Here is a 16,670-nt window from a genome sequence, read left to right on the forward strand (position 1 = left end):
CTCAAGACTTACATCCTAAGCAACTCATTTTTTTTACTGCAACACTGTGTGGCCTCAATACAAACTAGACAATGAGCCACAGTGACCTGAGAATGGCACTTTAGATTTCAACTTTCTCGTTGACCTATACTATTTCTGTTGAAGGCAAGAAAATAGTCTGAGGTTCCTTACATCCAGGCCTTTTTTGCACTCAGAACATGCCGCCCTTTATGTGATTCTTGCTCTCCATCCCATATCTTCCTACTCCATTCTAATCCTCCCAAACATCCCTCTGAAGACAGTGTGCTAACTTCTTTTGTTTCCTCCTCCTTCAGCCCCTTCTGTGGGTCTCCAACCCTACCCTGAACCTCCTAGTCTGGCTCTGACTCTTCTACTGCCACACATGTAATTGGGCACCATTTTAGGTCCTTATCCATCCTCTACCTGGGCTCCCATTTTAGAATGCCCTCTGAGGAAAGTAGTAGAAGCTGAAGGGACTGTCAGAGTTCATGTCCCCTTCTCTCTCTCTCAGATGTGTCCCAAATAAATAAAAGATTAGGATCCTTTACTGAGAATCCCACCAATAATACTCAGGAATTCAAGTACCTTATCCAGTTCTATGATCTAACCTGGAATTATATTTATGTTATTCTCTCTTCCACCCTTAATCTGGAAAACAAAATTTAAGACTGGGTAAATGCCTAGGGCCATGCCAATAATCTGAGACAATAGGCTGTCACTAACCCAGTAGGAGTCATAGCAGTCCCTAGCCAGGTCCCCAGGTGGTATTATCAGGACAATGGGATGGGTAGAAAAGCCAGGGACCATATGGTAATATGTCTCAATGAAAGACTTAAGAAAGCCTCATATAAGGCCATTAACTATGAAAAACTGTGTGAAATAATTAGGAAAGGAATGGAAACCCTGAAACCTTTCTATCCCACCTTACACAGACTATGAGAAGATATACTAACTTAGATCTCACTAGCCAGGAGAGACTATCATTTTAAACCTGAGATTTATCTCTCAGCCAGCGCCAGACATTAGGAGAAAGTTACAAAAACTGGAAGATGGCCCTCAAACCCCTCAATGGGAACTTCTAAATTTAGCCTTTAAGGTTTTTAATAATCACAATAAAGAGGCTAAACAGCAAAAGATAGCAGAATTCCAAATGCTTGCTTCTGCAATCAGAGGCCCCACTAGTTAAAGGGGTCAGCAAACCCCCTTCAGGGGACAAAAAAAGGACACCCACCAGAATCATCAAAGCAGGCCCCCACGTCCCTGCTTTGAATGCAATCAGACTGGCCATTGGGTGAGGCAATGCCCCAATTCTTAATCACTGACCAAACCATGTCCTCAATGTGGAGGACCCCACTGGAACTCAGACCATGGACAGATGCACAGACTCAGACCTCATCCTTCTTTGGGCAGGCAGAATGAGCAATCCAGGCCTTTTGATTGGCCTTGTGGCTGAATACAAAAGGTGCCCAGAAATGGACACCCCTATTGTCATCTCAAACTTCGAACCTTGGGTAACTCTGATGGTAGCAGGTAGTCCAGTTTCTCTCTCTCTCTCTTTTTTTTAATCTTCACCCGAGGACATTTTTTGATATTTTGTTCAGATAGAGTTGGGGGGGGGGAGAAACATGGATGTGAAAGGGACACATCAAGTGGTTGCCACCCACACGACCCAACCAGGGCCAGGGACAAACTGCAACCGAGGTACGAGCCCTTAGCGGGAACCGAACCCTGGTCTCCCTGGACCGCAGGCCAATGCTCTAACCGCTGAGCCAAACCAGCCAGGGTGCCAGCTTCTCTCTTAATTGATACTAGGGTAACCGACTCTGCTCTCCCCAAGTTCAGGGGACCCTCTTTCATGCTTTGGTATTTTGGATGTGGGAATTGATGGCCAAATATTGCAACCCAGGGCAACCCAGATACTCACCTATTATTTAGGCCCTTATATCTTTCTCCACTCAGTTTTAGTGTTACCAGCTTGCCCCACTCTCTTAATAGGGTGAGACATTCTATTTAAACTCCATGCTACTTTAACCTTTACTCCTTCTTTCCTCAACAACCACACTCATTCTTTACTTTGCATCCTTGAAATGTTGGACTCCTCTCCTAACATAACTCCTCTACCATTACCTCCAGAACTAATTAACCTCATAGTGTGGGACACATTCATCCCTTCTGTAGCTAAGCACTATATGCCAATCAAGATATCTCTCAAATAATCCTCATTTTTTCCTGTCAAAGAAACAATACCCTATCTTCCCAGAAACCCAGAAAGGACTGAAACCTGTCTTAATGTGACTCCTAAAGAAAAATTTACTCCACCCTACCAATTATCTCTATAATACTCTAATTTTGCCTGTACAAAAACCCAATGGATCTTATTGTCTAGTACAGGACCTCCATACCATAAATCAGGCCATATAGCCAATACACCCAGTTTTTCCTAACCTATATACCCTTCTCTCCTAAATCTCAGTTATCGCACAGTTCTTTATGGTCCTAGACTTTAAAGATTTTTTTTTTTTTTTACTATTTTCTTACATCTAGGATCCTAAAACCTTTTTGTTTTCACCAGGACTGGCTCAGACACTGGGCAGTCTCAACTGCTAACCTGGACTGTTCTCCCTCAAGGATTTTGGGACAGTCGCCACCTGTTTGGGTAGGTCATAGTCAGTAACTTGTGGCAATTAGACATAAAAGGGTCCACTCTTCTTCAGTATGTAGATAACCTTCTCCTTTGTAGTCCTACCAGAGAGGATTCTGAAAATCATACTGCCTGTTTATTTAATTTCCTTGCAGAAAAAGGGTACTGGGTTTCCCCTAAAAAAGCTCAATTTACAACTCCTCAAGTAACCTGCTTAGGGCTCACTCTTACTTCCAATTTCAGAGAGATACTTGCAGGCCAAATCTCCCTCATCTCTGAAACCCCAGTCCAGGAGAATAAACAAGAGCTTCTTTCATTTTTAGGCATAGTGGGTTACTCCAGGCTGTGGATTCCTAATATCCCACTTTTAGCTACACCTCTCTATCAGGCCACCAAAGGGAGTCTTGATGAACCTTTAAATCTTGTCTAAGGTCCCTTTTCAGAAATTAGAGCAAGACCTTACCCAGGCTGCTGCCCCCATTCTGCCAGAATTAACCAAGCTATTTATTTTACATATAGATGAAAATCAAGGATTGGCTGTCAAACTCCTAGGGCAGTTGAAGGGGCCCACCCTCCAATCTGTAGCATACCTTTCCAAACAGCTAGATAATGCCATTCTGGGATGGCCACTATGCCTTGGGACTTTAGCAGTGGTGGCAGTCCTTACCCTAGAGAGCCTAAAAATTACCCTTCATAGCTCAGTCACTGTCCATTCTTCTCATAATTTAAAGGAGATGCTATCTCAGTGACATTTACAAAATTTAATGTTACCTTCTCACATTCAGGAGCTACATACCCTTTCCTACAAAAGCCTCAGGTCTTAGTAGCATCTACCTCTCCTCTTAATCCAGCAACTTTAGTTCCTTTGCCATCTAAAGGAAGAAAAGAAGAGACACACTGCTATTTAGAAATTTTAGATTCCTGTTTATCTTCCTTTCCCCATATGAAGGATAGCCCTCTTCCAAAGGCAGATCATAAGTGGTTCAGTGATGGCAGCACTTACAATAAGCAGGGTGCCTCCTATGCTGGTTATGCAATTGTCACCCTGGAGCCTAAATAGGTTGTTGAGGCTGGTCCACTACCTCAAGGTACAACCTCTAAAAAAGCAGAACTAATCACCTTAATCAGAGCTCCAACCCTAGCAAAGGGCCAGAGGGCAAACATCTACACTGACTCTAAATATACCTTCCATCCTACCTGTAGGCATTGCATTCAGCCTACATTCTATCTGGGTTGAAAGGGTTTTTTTTTCAACCCAGGGGGCAGACATTCTTGCACCCCACCTTAATTACTAGAAATGGGCAGCACCTGAACACATTTATGTCACTTCTAGTATAATGGCTACATGACAATCTTTAACACCTCCAATGCTAGACACATTGTAATCAACCAAACACCCTGAGAAGGCACCATGTATAATATCTCTCATTATAACCTTATAAGGGGTACCTGAAATCTAACTATTCATGATGTGTCTAACCCCTGTAGTTGGAGTTTATATATGCAAACTCAGAGAGACTTAAAGCAATACCAAGAAAATCAGACAAGAAAAATGAGTCACTCCAGGATGAAGTTCTGCCAGTAGCACTCTCTCTATCATGGTTTAATCATTTGAGCCTTATTGTAGGAACATGCCCCTAGGCCCAAATATGACTGAAATACTTTGCTTATTATCAGGATTGATGTTTTTAGGCACACTAAACATTTCTGCCCCCAGGAGAGGAATTGCTATTCAATGCCTAAACCCAGAAAAACAGGGTGGTTTATGGACAGTGGGATATATTACCCCAGCCAATACCTTAATCTATCCTTTCATTCCTAATTCAACCTCATCAAGCCCTTAGCCCAGAAAGCATCATAGGGCAAAAAGTTAGTTGGAATTTTCATAGGAGTCATAGGTGCTACTACCACTGTGGGCCTTATGGGAGAAATTACTTATAATGCGTGACAGCAAAAAACATAACCACAACATGGCAAATATAGGTAGAGATACAGGTGAAAATTTCAAACTTCTTTCAAAATTCCTTGACTCTCTTGCCTGCATGGTAATAGATAACTGCATTACACTGAACTATTTACTAGCCAAAGAAAAAGGTGTATGCATGATGGCAGACACATCTTGTTTCTATACTAACTCAACCAGCCAGGTTGAGGAGAGGACATAATTCAGATATTGCCCAGTGGCTAAAAGAATTCAGTCAAGATCACTTAGCCCAATCTATCTGGACAAGTACAGAGGCAGCCTTGTCTAAACTAACCTAGTTACTCCCCTTTATAGAGCCCCTAGTATTAGCCATCTTATTACTGGTTTTTGGACCCTGCCTCTTGCACCTGATTAAGTACTGATCTCAAATTACTGGGAAACCTGGCTATGAGAATCAGTATATGTCCCCAGCACAAGGTATTGCTATTTAATTTTCTATTTGTATCAAGAAAATTATACAAAATTTGTACAAGATTTCAAAGATATTATTAGATAATGACATTATTGTACTTGTTCTGTTTCCTGTTGACACAGAAACTTAAGATATTCTCTTTTCCATAAATGCACTTGCTTTCATTACCTTATCTGATGATTGAACCAAAAAATAAAAAAAAATAATAATTTCTGTTTTGGTGACGCTTAGGATTCTAGGTCCAAAGAAAATAATTTTTTTTAGGTATAAGAAACTGAAACCCCAGTCACTGTAAATTGATAATGTCTCTGCCTGTCCCATATAAACCTAATTTGCTTCTATTAACTACTTTCATTAATAACATCAAATGTAATGCAATTTATCCCTTCATTTATAATATAATTCATTAAATTTCTATCTCTGCATGATGCTTTTCTAAAATACCAGATGTGCATTAATTTTCTGGAACCCTCAAAAGAGCTTAATAATTCTCTGGAAACTGAGTTGCCAACACTGTACCAGAATTTTGATATTTTCATTAATAAAAGATATATGTCTGCAGGAGGTACAGATTTTTGATCTCAGGATCCAGAATTTAGGGGCAAAGGTAATATAGCATCTACACAGTGATTAAATGTATGTTCAGAGAGAGAAACTTGAAAATGTCTGTACAAATTTAACAGAACATATTTGGACCGAAGACTTGCCCTGGCAGGGTGTTTTTTTATAGCTTTATTCTTGTCAGATGCTTGGGCTCTATCCATTCTCACTGGTCAATATGCCATGTAGCTTCAGACCTGAAAATAAAAGAGATGGTGAACCACACTAAGAAAAACCTGAAGGTCAGGAAATTATTTCACCTACACACATAGCCTGAAAAGACAAAGCAAGTGTCAGAAAAAAAATTAAAATGATGACATGCAAGCCTAAAAATAAAATCTGCCCGGCCAGTGTGGCTCACTGGTTAAGAGTCAACCCATGCACCAAGAGGTCACTAGTTTGATTCCTAGTCAGGGCACATGCCCAGGTTGTGGGTCCAGTCCACAGTGAGGGGCATGAAGGAGGCAGCCAATTGATGTCATCTCTCACTGATGTTTCTATCTCTCATTGATGTTTCTACCTCTTCTCCTCCCTTCCTCTCTCTCTAAAATCAATAAAGAAAAAAAATATTTAAAAAAAATAAAAATATAATCAACAGTTAGTAAAAAACTGATATTGCTCTCAAGAAAAATGAATAAACATACTTTAGAATCAAATATTAGTCCTATGTTTCATAGGCTTGAAAATGTATGAATAGAAACTGGGAATACTATGCCTTCATGAAGTTTTCTTGTGCTCTTGAGAGTCATTAAAAAACAAAGGAAAGAAAAAGCAAATTAAAAAAACTGTTGATTAATACACTCCAGTCTTTGTTTTAATCAATACATTTTTTATTGTGCCTTTTCTATGCATAAGACACTATACTAGATATTATAAGGGAAAAACAAGAATAAATTATTGAGTTTTTCTTTTCTTTTTATTTTTCTTGATTTTTTTTAGATAGAAGAGAAGAGAGAGAGAGGTTGAAACATTGGTATGAGAGAGACACATCGACATCAACAAATCGTCAAACAACAAGTGTTGGCCAGGGAGAAAAATAGGAAACTCTAGTACACTGCTGGTGGGAATGCAGACTGGTGCAGCCACTATGGAAAACAATATTACCTCAAAAAGTTAAAAATTGAACTGCCATTTGACACAGTGATCCCACTTCTTGGAATATACCCTAAGAAGCCTGAAACACCAAACAGAAAGAATATGTGTACCCCTATGTTCATAGCAGAACTATTTACAACAGCTAGGAGCTGGAAACAACCCAAGTGTCCATCAGAAGATAAGTGGATAAAAAAGCTGTCGTACGTGTACACAATGAAATACTATGCAGCTGTAAGAAAGACAGATCTCTTATCCTTTGAGATGACATGGAGGGACCTGGAGAGTATTATGCTAAGTAAAACAAGTCAAGCAGAGAAAGACAAATATCACATGATCTCACTTACTTATGGAATATAATGAACTAAACAAACTGATGAACAAAATTGACCCAGAGACATAGAGGTAGGGTACAGACTGACAAAGCTCAATAGAGGGGATGTTGAGGGGGAAGAGATAAACCACAGAACTTATATGCATAACCAATGGACATAGACAACAAAGCTGTGGATGGGGTGGGGAAGATGGGGAGGAGGGTGTCAATGGGTAAAAAAGACAAAAACAAATTCAGAAAAATAATTTAAAAAAATAGAAGTAATTGCCCTGGCCGGTTTGGCTCAGCAGTTAGAGCGTCGGCCTGCGGTCCTGAGAGACCCGGGTTCGGTTCCCGCTAAGGGCACGTACCTCGGTTGCAGTTTGTCCCCGGCCCTGGTCGGTTGTGCGGGTGGCAGCCACTCGATGTGTTCCTTTCACATCGATGTTTCTCTCTCTCTCTCTGTTCCTCTCTCTCCCTCCCACTCTACCTGAACAAAAAATGGAAAAATGTCCTCGGGTGAGGATAAAAAAAAAAAAAAAAATAGAAGTAATCAACAGATATTGTATTATTCAAGGCTTCAAAACATGTATATGAAAACCATTATTCTAGCTTAATCAATTTATCTTTCCCTTAATAACTGCAACAGTTATAGTTAATACTGTATGCATTAGAAAGTTTCCATACTATAGGTACAGTCCCAAAGATTTCACATACATTAACACATTTAATATTTAATAAAAGATAAGGTGGTATCATTATTACATCCATTTTAAAGAGGAGAAAACTGATGCATACAAATAATTCATAGCCCACCCAAGGCAAGTAGTTCATAAGTGGTGGAGTCAGGAAATGGAACTGGGTGGTCTGACTCCAAAGTTGTCTGACTTAGAAGTCCTGTTTTCTATCTTTATTCCATAGCTACTTCTTTAAACCTATTTGCACTTATAATTATCAACATAAAAATAGAACCAGAATCTGTGTTTATTCTCTTATAGTTTCCATCTCTATGTTTTTTCTATGGGTGTTGGGAGAGTCTGTGCAAGTTGCTTCTACAGACTCTCAGCTCCATGTTCTGTCTTTTCAACCACACACCCAAAACATGGTAAATAATTTTGAATATTGTGTAGATGAATAGCCATCAGATTTAAATACCTGGTTTTCTGAGATATCCAATTTGTTCTTCATAGCTTCTATTGATTTGCTTAATTTCTTGAATATTTTAATCTTCTATTACCCCCTTTTTTTTTAATCCTCACCCAAGGAGGTTTTTCCACTTTTTGTTCAGATAAAGCGGGAGGGAAAGAAAGGAAGATATATAGAGAGAAACATCAACGTGTAAGGGACACATTGAGTGGCTGCCTCCCGCACAACCCAACCAGGGCCAGGGGCAAACCGCAACCGAGGTATGCGCCCTTAGGAGGAACCTATCCCGGGTCTCTCTGGACCACAGGCCGATGCTTTAACCACTGAGCAAAACCGGCCAGGGCTCTATTACACTTTTGTATTTTAGGTCACTCCATTTTTATAGTTAAAACTGTAATGTAAATCTCAATATTTCTCTGAAATCGTACACTAAGTAACTATGTTTTTGCTTTGCTTGAGGGTCCTACTCTTGAATATATCCTTATATAAAAATATGAGAACATAATATCTCATGATTTAAAGTCATGTGGTTTTGTACATAGTTGAACATATTTATGTTATTCAAAACAAACTCTATTGCATTAATTTTAGCTGGAAGATATAGAGAAATTATATTTAACCAATAGCTATCACTAAAATGTGTATAATTTTATTAAAAGGGTGTTACATAATTTTAATAAAACTGCTTAAGTCTATCAATGATACTAAAAAATATTTAGCCCTTAAATATTCACTATTCCATCTTTAGATAATTTCACTGTACACATAAGGAAACATTTAAAAGAGATCCAAATAATTAATTACTTGGAATGCAAGAACCAATAACTGATTTCTGCAGTCAATAGTAACATATTATCATACTTTATCTCAGTACACATATCTTTACACATAGGCACAATCCCTTTACCTCATGGATATATACTCAGTGTTGCCACTGTGTGTACCAGAACAGTAGTCTGTTATGTTGATTTTCAACCAGTGCATAAAAGGTATATTATTAGCTCTTTTTCTCCTCCTCCTATTTAATGACATGTCATTTTATTTCTTTCTAATTGTTTCATACAGGGATTAGGAATTCTGTATTAGTCAGATATTTTTGTTAACTAGATAAAGAACATGGATTTGCTTCAAATTGCAGGTTACTTATTCTGTTTGGGGTGGAAATGAAGAGAACTGGCAGGGAAATGCCCTCTTGGCTGGAGGAAGGGAAAAGAATTGAGTACACATTGTAAAAGTAATTATTCCCCTTGCTGTATAGTGCACAGAGAAAAAAGTAAGAAGGCCAAATAATTACTAAAAAGGGATTTGTTGCCTCAGTGACCCTGTTAGATATCTGTTAAGATATTTGCTTCTGCTACCATTTCTAACTAAATCTTACCAAAAAAAGAAAAATCTAAATGGTGGGAATCATATAAGAACTGAGCATTTTTTCTCTTCAATGTCACTGTAGCTGTTATTCCCTGGCAGTTTAATTAGAATCTAGTTAGATTCAGACACAGCAGTAAAACCCTTTGTTTATTTTCCTCCCTTGAGTGTCACTGTTTATACTTGTATCTGTTCAGAGCAAGGAAAGTTTTGGTTCTATAATTACTTTAAGTTTAACTTTATCTGTTTATTTTTTCTTCCAAATAATGTCTATAGATTTTGACATTATGCTGAGGACCATGTGAACCACCTTAGAGACATACTGCTAGGTCTGCCACTGAATTCAAGGCAGGATAAAGCCAAAGACTGCCCCAGTACTCTAATTGCAGGATAGCCAGAGGGTATGCAATTGGTTTATAACTAGGTCATTGCTCTCTCATTCCCAGAAAATGTGTGTAATTATAAATTAATTTAAAATTCCACAGTGATATAAAAGGAAAGACAAAAGCTGCAGGAAATATGTCTTTAAAAACATCTCTTGGTGTTTCCTTAAAAACTGATCGACAAAATTACTCTTTCATTCTACTATTTATTCTTCCTAGGTAGGACTTTCATTATTGTATACTTAAATGTCACATCAATTTAAAGTTATACTGCAGCCTTAAGGTTTTGATGTTTCCTACAGAATTTATATTACCAGATCAAAACTAGTCTTTGGGGAAAGAAACCATCAAGAGGACAGATTTTGAGTGATGCTTTAAGTGTGGCTCTTTGAGGGCCATGACAGAATGATTTGTTATGGTCGACATTTTTCATTCTCTCTAGGTGCCACACTTTGGCGTCTTAACACTTGCTTTTCTATTTTCACAGTAAAACTATTATGTTTTTACTAGGTGAGATAAAACATTTGAAGAAAAAAAAAACACACCTGTCTTACTATGTATATTGAGGTGGTGATTCTTTTAATGTGTTTGACTGAATGACTGTTCTATTTTACTTACATTATCCAAAACTGTGGTTAAATGTATTAACTTGCACATTTTCAGAAAGATGACACAGTTAAGAACAAGCATGTCTGATAAAAGGATAACTTCAACCAAGTTTTTGAGGCAATGCTTGGACTTGCCGTATTTCCTGTTTCTGTCAAGGAGTCAATCTCTTGTCAATTTGGGAAAAATAAGCCAGGTGTTGCCTAAGCCAAGAGAGCACATATAAGGCCCAAAGTACATAAATGATATTTTTTATTTCCTGAACTCCCCCAAATGAGAAAAAGCAAGGGCAACAGTGAGAGGGAGAGAAATGTTCTGCAATAAAAAAAGAGGTGTTGTATTTGAGTCATTTTTATAAAAGTATTTTGATGAATTCATTATAAGCTCTATAGAGATGTGAACTTGTGTGTGTGTGCGTGTGTGTGTGTGTGTGTGTGTGAAAAAGTTAAATTATTTTATTACTTTGAAAAGACCCTCACTTGCTTTTGATATTCCATTGAGAGGATAATATTTCACATTTAGAATATTTTAGGAAATGTTCTAAGGTCTTTATATTCACCCTATGAAATGGAATCAATTTTATATCTTTAAAAAATGAGGGAAATAAGCACTGACTATGTTTTCTCAGTGGTTAGAACAATAGCCATGAACCGAAGTGTCACAGGTTTGATACCAGTCAAGGGCACATACCTGAGTTGTGTGTTAGATGCCTGGCCCTGGTCAGGGTCATGTGGGAGGAAACCAATGGATGTGTCTCTTGCTCTCTCTCGTCCCTCCCTCCCTCTCTTCCACTTTCTTAAAAAAAAAAAAAAAAGGAGGAAAATGAGGCATACGATATTAAACTACATGATCAAGGTCTACTAGGACATCATTGGATCTCATGCCTTCTGGTTTGAGTGTCCTGTTCTGACTGTATGATGTCATGCAAGGTAATAGGAATAGAGCCTAATCAGCCAGGTGTCACATTCTATTACCTGGGAAACTTACAGGGCAGGAAAGGCTTTGTCTAATACTCTGTAAGAGCTCACTAAGTACTTTCTGGACTGGATTTAATAGTATCTTCTTAAATCTAGGGGTAGAATTTGATCAAGTTTGCAATTCAAAAGGTATCTCTATCCAAAGAATCTCTAAAGGTATTTTACACAAGCAGAGTACTATTACATACTTAAATGCTTCAGAATCTACTTCTGATAAACTAAGTCTAGTTCTTAATTTGACAGCCAAATAAAACCAAAAAAAAAAAAATGTCATTACTATAATTTTCATCATCAAAGGCTTTAAAGTATCAGCAAGATATCCTGTCATGAAAAGAAGCAGTAAAGAAAACTTTAGCATGAATAGAAGACAAAAACACCAAATTTTTAAGAAAATTTGCATAGCCTTAGATTTTCTACTTTACAAGCTATAATTCCTACTTCTATTGTTTGAGATTTTAAAGACATTTTAATTCAATTAATAAATAACACTAAACCTTATATTTTATGAGAAGCAATTAAGCCTATTCCTTGAAGTCACCAACAATCAGGAGTCAGCAAATGTTTTCTATAAAGGGTCAGGTGATAAATATTTTAGATGTTGTGGGTCATACCATTTCTTGAAAACAACCCTGTCAATGCAGCACAAAAGCTAGCATAGATGATATTTAATAAGTGAGTTGGACTATGTTCCAATAAAATGTTATTTACAAAAAGAAGTTGTGGGCACGTGGCCCATGATCATCAAATGGTGAAACAAAGTCTCATACAGCCTTGAGTGTGGCAGCCCATGCTTCTTCATCCATTTTCATCTGCCTAGTCAAAATATGTCCATTGATAATATTAAAGTCAAGTTCTAGGAAAAAACAAATTAAACAAGTCAATCTAAGCAAACTTTCATTTTATTATTAAATTCTGTCCAGAGAGATAATAAAAAGAAATGAGATAGTTAAATGCCTTGGTTCTTTCTCTCGAATCAGCATCAGAGCTGGGGTACACATATGAATGGTTAATAATTTAGTAACTTCTTCTTTCAATCTTTATTGTGTAAAGTATTACAGAAGTCCACCCTTTTTTGCTCCACTGTCACAGTCCTCCGGGTTCCATCCCACCCACCCACCTCAGGCCTTCACCACCCTACATTCTATGTACAGGGATAATACATAAATGCAAATACATTTTGTGGTTAATCTCTTCCTGCCCACATAACCCCTTCATTCTGAGATGCATCAGTCAATTTCATGTTTCCATGCCTCAGGTTCTATTTCATTCATCATTTCATTTTCATTAGATTCCACAAATAAGTGAAATTATGTGATACTTGTCTTTCTCTGACTAGCTTATTTCCCTTAGCATAATACTCTCCAGATCCCTCTATGCTTTCTCAACGGGTAAGAGATCTTTCTTTCTTTCATCTGCATAGTATTTCAGTGTGTATGTACCACAGCTTTTATATCCATTCATCTACTGATGGACAATTATACTATTTCCAGATCTTAACTATTGTGAAAAGTACTGCTATGAACATAGGGGTACATATATCCTTTCTGATTGGTGTTTCAGGGTTCTTGAGATATATTCCTAGAAGTGGGATCACTGGGTCAAGTGGCAGATCAATTATAATTTTTTTGAGGAAACTTCATACTATTTTCCATGGTATTTACATAATTCTTCAATTCCACCTGCATTGTACTAGAGCTCCTTTTTTCCCACATTATTGCCAGCACTTTTTTGTTGATTTACTGATGGTAGTCATTCTGGCAGGTGTAAAGTTCTACCTTGTTGTCATTTTAATTTGCATCTCCGTGATGATTAGTGACTTTGAGTATTTTTTTTTCATATGCTCTTGGCCATTTGTATATCCTGTTTTGAGAAGTGTCTATTCAGGTCCTCTGCCCATTTTTAATATGATTATTTGCCTTACTTTTGGTAAGTTGTATAAGTAACTTCTTAAAATATTAATGGCTCAGAGCTTTTTATAAACAAATTATTGGAAAATTTTGGCTTGAAATCTGAGATAAATATTACTTTAAATAAAAATTTTCAAAAAAAGATGGCATCGGGCAGGACCAGAGGAAGGGTGAGTGTGTGAGAGAGTGAGCTAGTGTGTGAGAGTGAGATTAGATGAGAAGGTGGATGACCAAACTTGTATAGTGCAGACACACAGAGCAGAAGGTTCCTGTGCTGTGGACAGGAGCAGCTGGCTACCGCAGTAACAGCTCTTCAGGACTTCTCTCCCTGCTCCTTGGGGAGGTCCACAATTTTGTAAGATCCTGGGTCATTCCTGGGAGGAGGCAGTGGGAGCAGATAGGGCCCAGCAACCCCAGCCCACCAGCGCACCTGGCACCACTAGACCAGTGGACACTCTGTGTCAACACAGACCAGTGCACAGTAGTGGAGCTCTCAAAGAGCCAGTTGTGAAAGCCACAGAGAGCCTGAAACCCAGCACCATCCCCGATAGTAGCAGCCTAATCAGAGTCCAGATATACCCCAGCAACAGAGGCTGGCAAGCAGACATCCATCCCCAGGCAAAAGAGGCACAGACCTGCAGCTGACACACATCCCCCAAAACTATAGCAAAAGCTGAGCAGGAGTTGAGACCCACGGGGAAGCAGCACTCCCCAGCCTCCAGCAGTGGAACCTGGGGATCCACAGAGGCCTGTGTGATTCAGCAGCACACAAGAGCAGTGGGAAGCCAGAGCCCTAGGGGGACTGGTGCAATCCAGGTGCCCACCCATAGGACCTGCAGGGTGCAGGGGCACCACAGAGGTCTGTGCCATGCAGCAGGGACTGTGCCATCCAATTATCCTCAGAACCCATGGGGTACTGAAGCACCAGAGAGGCCTGATCGACCCACCATGGACTGTGCCATCCAGTTACACACGGGACCTGTGAGGTGCTGAAGCACCAGAGAGGCCTGTGTGACCAAGCAACCCATAACATAGGCATAGAGCCTGGTCCACAAATGGCCTGTGAAATCCAGTTGCCCTCAAGACCTGTTGGGTGCAGGGGTACCAAAGAGGCCTGTGCGACACAGCTGCACACAAGATAGGAATAGAGGATGTGAAAATGGAGGATGGGTGAATAGAAGCTACACAGAGGATCTCCCAGGACCAAACGGGAATTACAACTAAAATAAAGACAAACCCTCAGAAAAATCAACAACAAAGCAGCAGGACAGGACCATATAACCAGGGACACTGATAGAATCTGCAGAGGTGCAAGAGGGTGGTGAGCTGGGGGCCCAGGGACAGAAGCAGTCTTAGCTGTGAGCAGCGCCCTTGGGGAATAAAGACCAAGCCCACTCTACAGCACAGAGAGCCTGGACAGAGCACTAAAATAGCCACAGCTACTCACCTGGGGGATACAGCAGAGGAGGGGAGACTGGGCTGAAACTCTGTGGAGACAACCAGGATTTGCCGGGTACTCAGAGTTTTTACTGAGTTGTGTCCAAAAAGGACTGTGGCAAGTGTGCTCCTTCCCTGAACTGTGGAAAAGCAGCAGCCCCCCCATCAGAGATTCAAGCTTTCCCAGGTGAAGCAAAAAAATCCAAATTAAGGTTCAATAACAACCAGCATCTATCCCAACCTCTACATATCCTCTTATGCACAACACCAGGGCTATATTCCAAAGCACTGACTACCTGAGACTACTAGCCTCCAGGAAAAAGCTAGAGGAAAACTAAATATTCCCTAGGCTTATATATTTACCCAAAATATTAAGACTTGACAGTGGTATTGAAATTGGGCATAACAAGGCACATCCAAACCCAGTAGAAGGAGCCACAAACAGCAGAACACAAACACCCACAGGGAAAATTTGGCAGGCTCCAAAATCAACTGAGATAGCCAAAAAGTTGAAACAAAGAAACGAATCCCAAATAAAAGAACAGGAGAACTCTATCAAAGATGAGATAAATTAAATGCAGTTAGGCAAATTATCAGAGGTAGAGTTCAGAGCCATGATCTTGAGGAAGCTCAACAGCATGAGTAAGGATATACGCACCATGAGTAAAGATATAGAAACATTGAAAACCAAAAAAGTTGAAATGAAGAATGACATAGCAGAAATAAAGAACACATTGGAAGGACTAACCATCAGAGTAGAGGAAGCTGAAGACCAGATCAGTGAATTAGAAGACAGGATAGAAAAAAATCAACCAATCAGAAAACAAACAAACAAACAAAAAATTAGAAAAACAGGAAGATTGCTTAAGAGAACTGTGGAACAACTGGAATGTAATAACATTTGCATCATAGGTGTCCCCAAAGAGGAAGAAATGGGCAAGGGTTAGAGAATATATTTGAAGAAATAGTGACATAAAATTTTCCTAACTTGTTGAAGGAAGAAGGCATTCAAATACAAGAAGCACAGAGAGCCACAAGTAACAAGAGCCCAAACAGGCCCACACCAAGACAAAGAGTAATTAAAATGCCAAAAATTACAAACAAAGAGAGAATCCTAAAGGCAGCAAGATATAAGCAACAGGTTACCTACAAAGGAAACTCCAAGCGACTCTCAGCTGACTTATCAACAGAAACAGTTACAGGTCAGAAAGAGTGGCATGAAGTAATCAAGGTCATGAAAAACAATTATCTGAATCCAAGACTACTCTATCCAGCAAGGCTGTCATTTAAAACGAAAGGTCAAATAAAGAGATTCTCAGACAAAAAAAAAAAAAAAAAAAAGGCTAAGGAAATATATTAACACCAAACCAGCACTGCAAGATATGCTAAAAGGACTCCTGTAATTAGTAAAAAAAAAAAAAGAAAAAGAAAAAGAAAACCACAATAAAAAAATGGCAATAAATAAGTATATATCAATTACCACCTTAACTGTGAATGGTTTGAATGCTCCGATAAAAAGACACAGAGTAGCTGACGGGACAAGAAAACATGACTCACATATATGTTGTGTACAAGAAACTCACCTCACAACTAAAGACTCACATAGGTTGAAAGTGAAGGGATAGAAAAAAATCATTAAGAAAACAGAAAGAAAAAAAATCTGGAATAGCAATACTCATATCTGATAAAGTAGATTTCAAAATAAAAGCCATAACTAGAGAAAAAGAAGGCCACTACATAATATTGAAAGGATCTATCCAACAGGAAGATATGACCTTGGTAAACATATATGCATCCAATTTAGGAG

The sequence above is a fragment of the Molossus molossus genome, unplaced genomic scaffold (assembly GCF_014108415.1).
Source record: "Molossus molossus isolate mMolMol1 unplaced genomic scaffold, mMolMol1.p scaffold_m16_p_1, whole genome shotgun sequence".
Classification (NCBI taxonomy): Eukaryota; Metazoa; Chordata; class Mammalia; order Chiroptera; family Molossidae; genus Molossus; species Molossus molossus.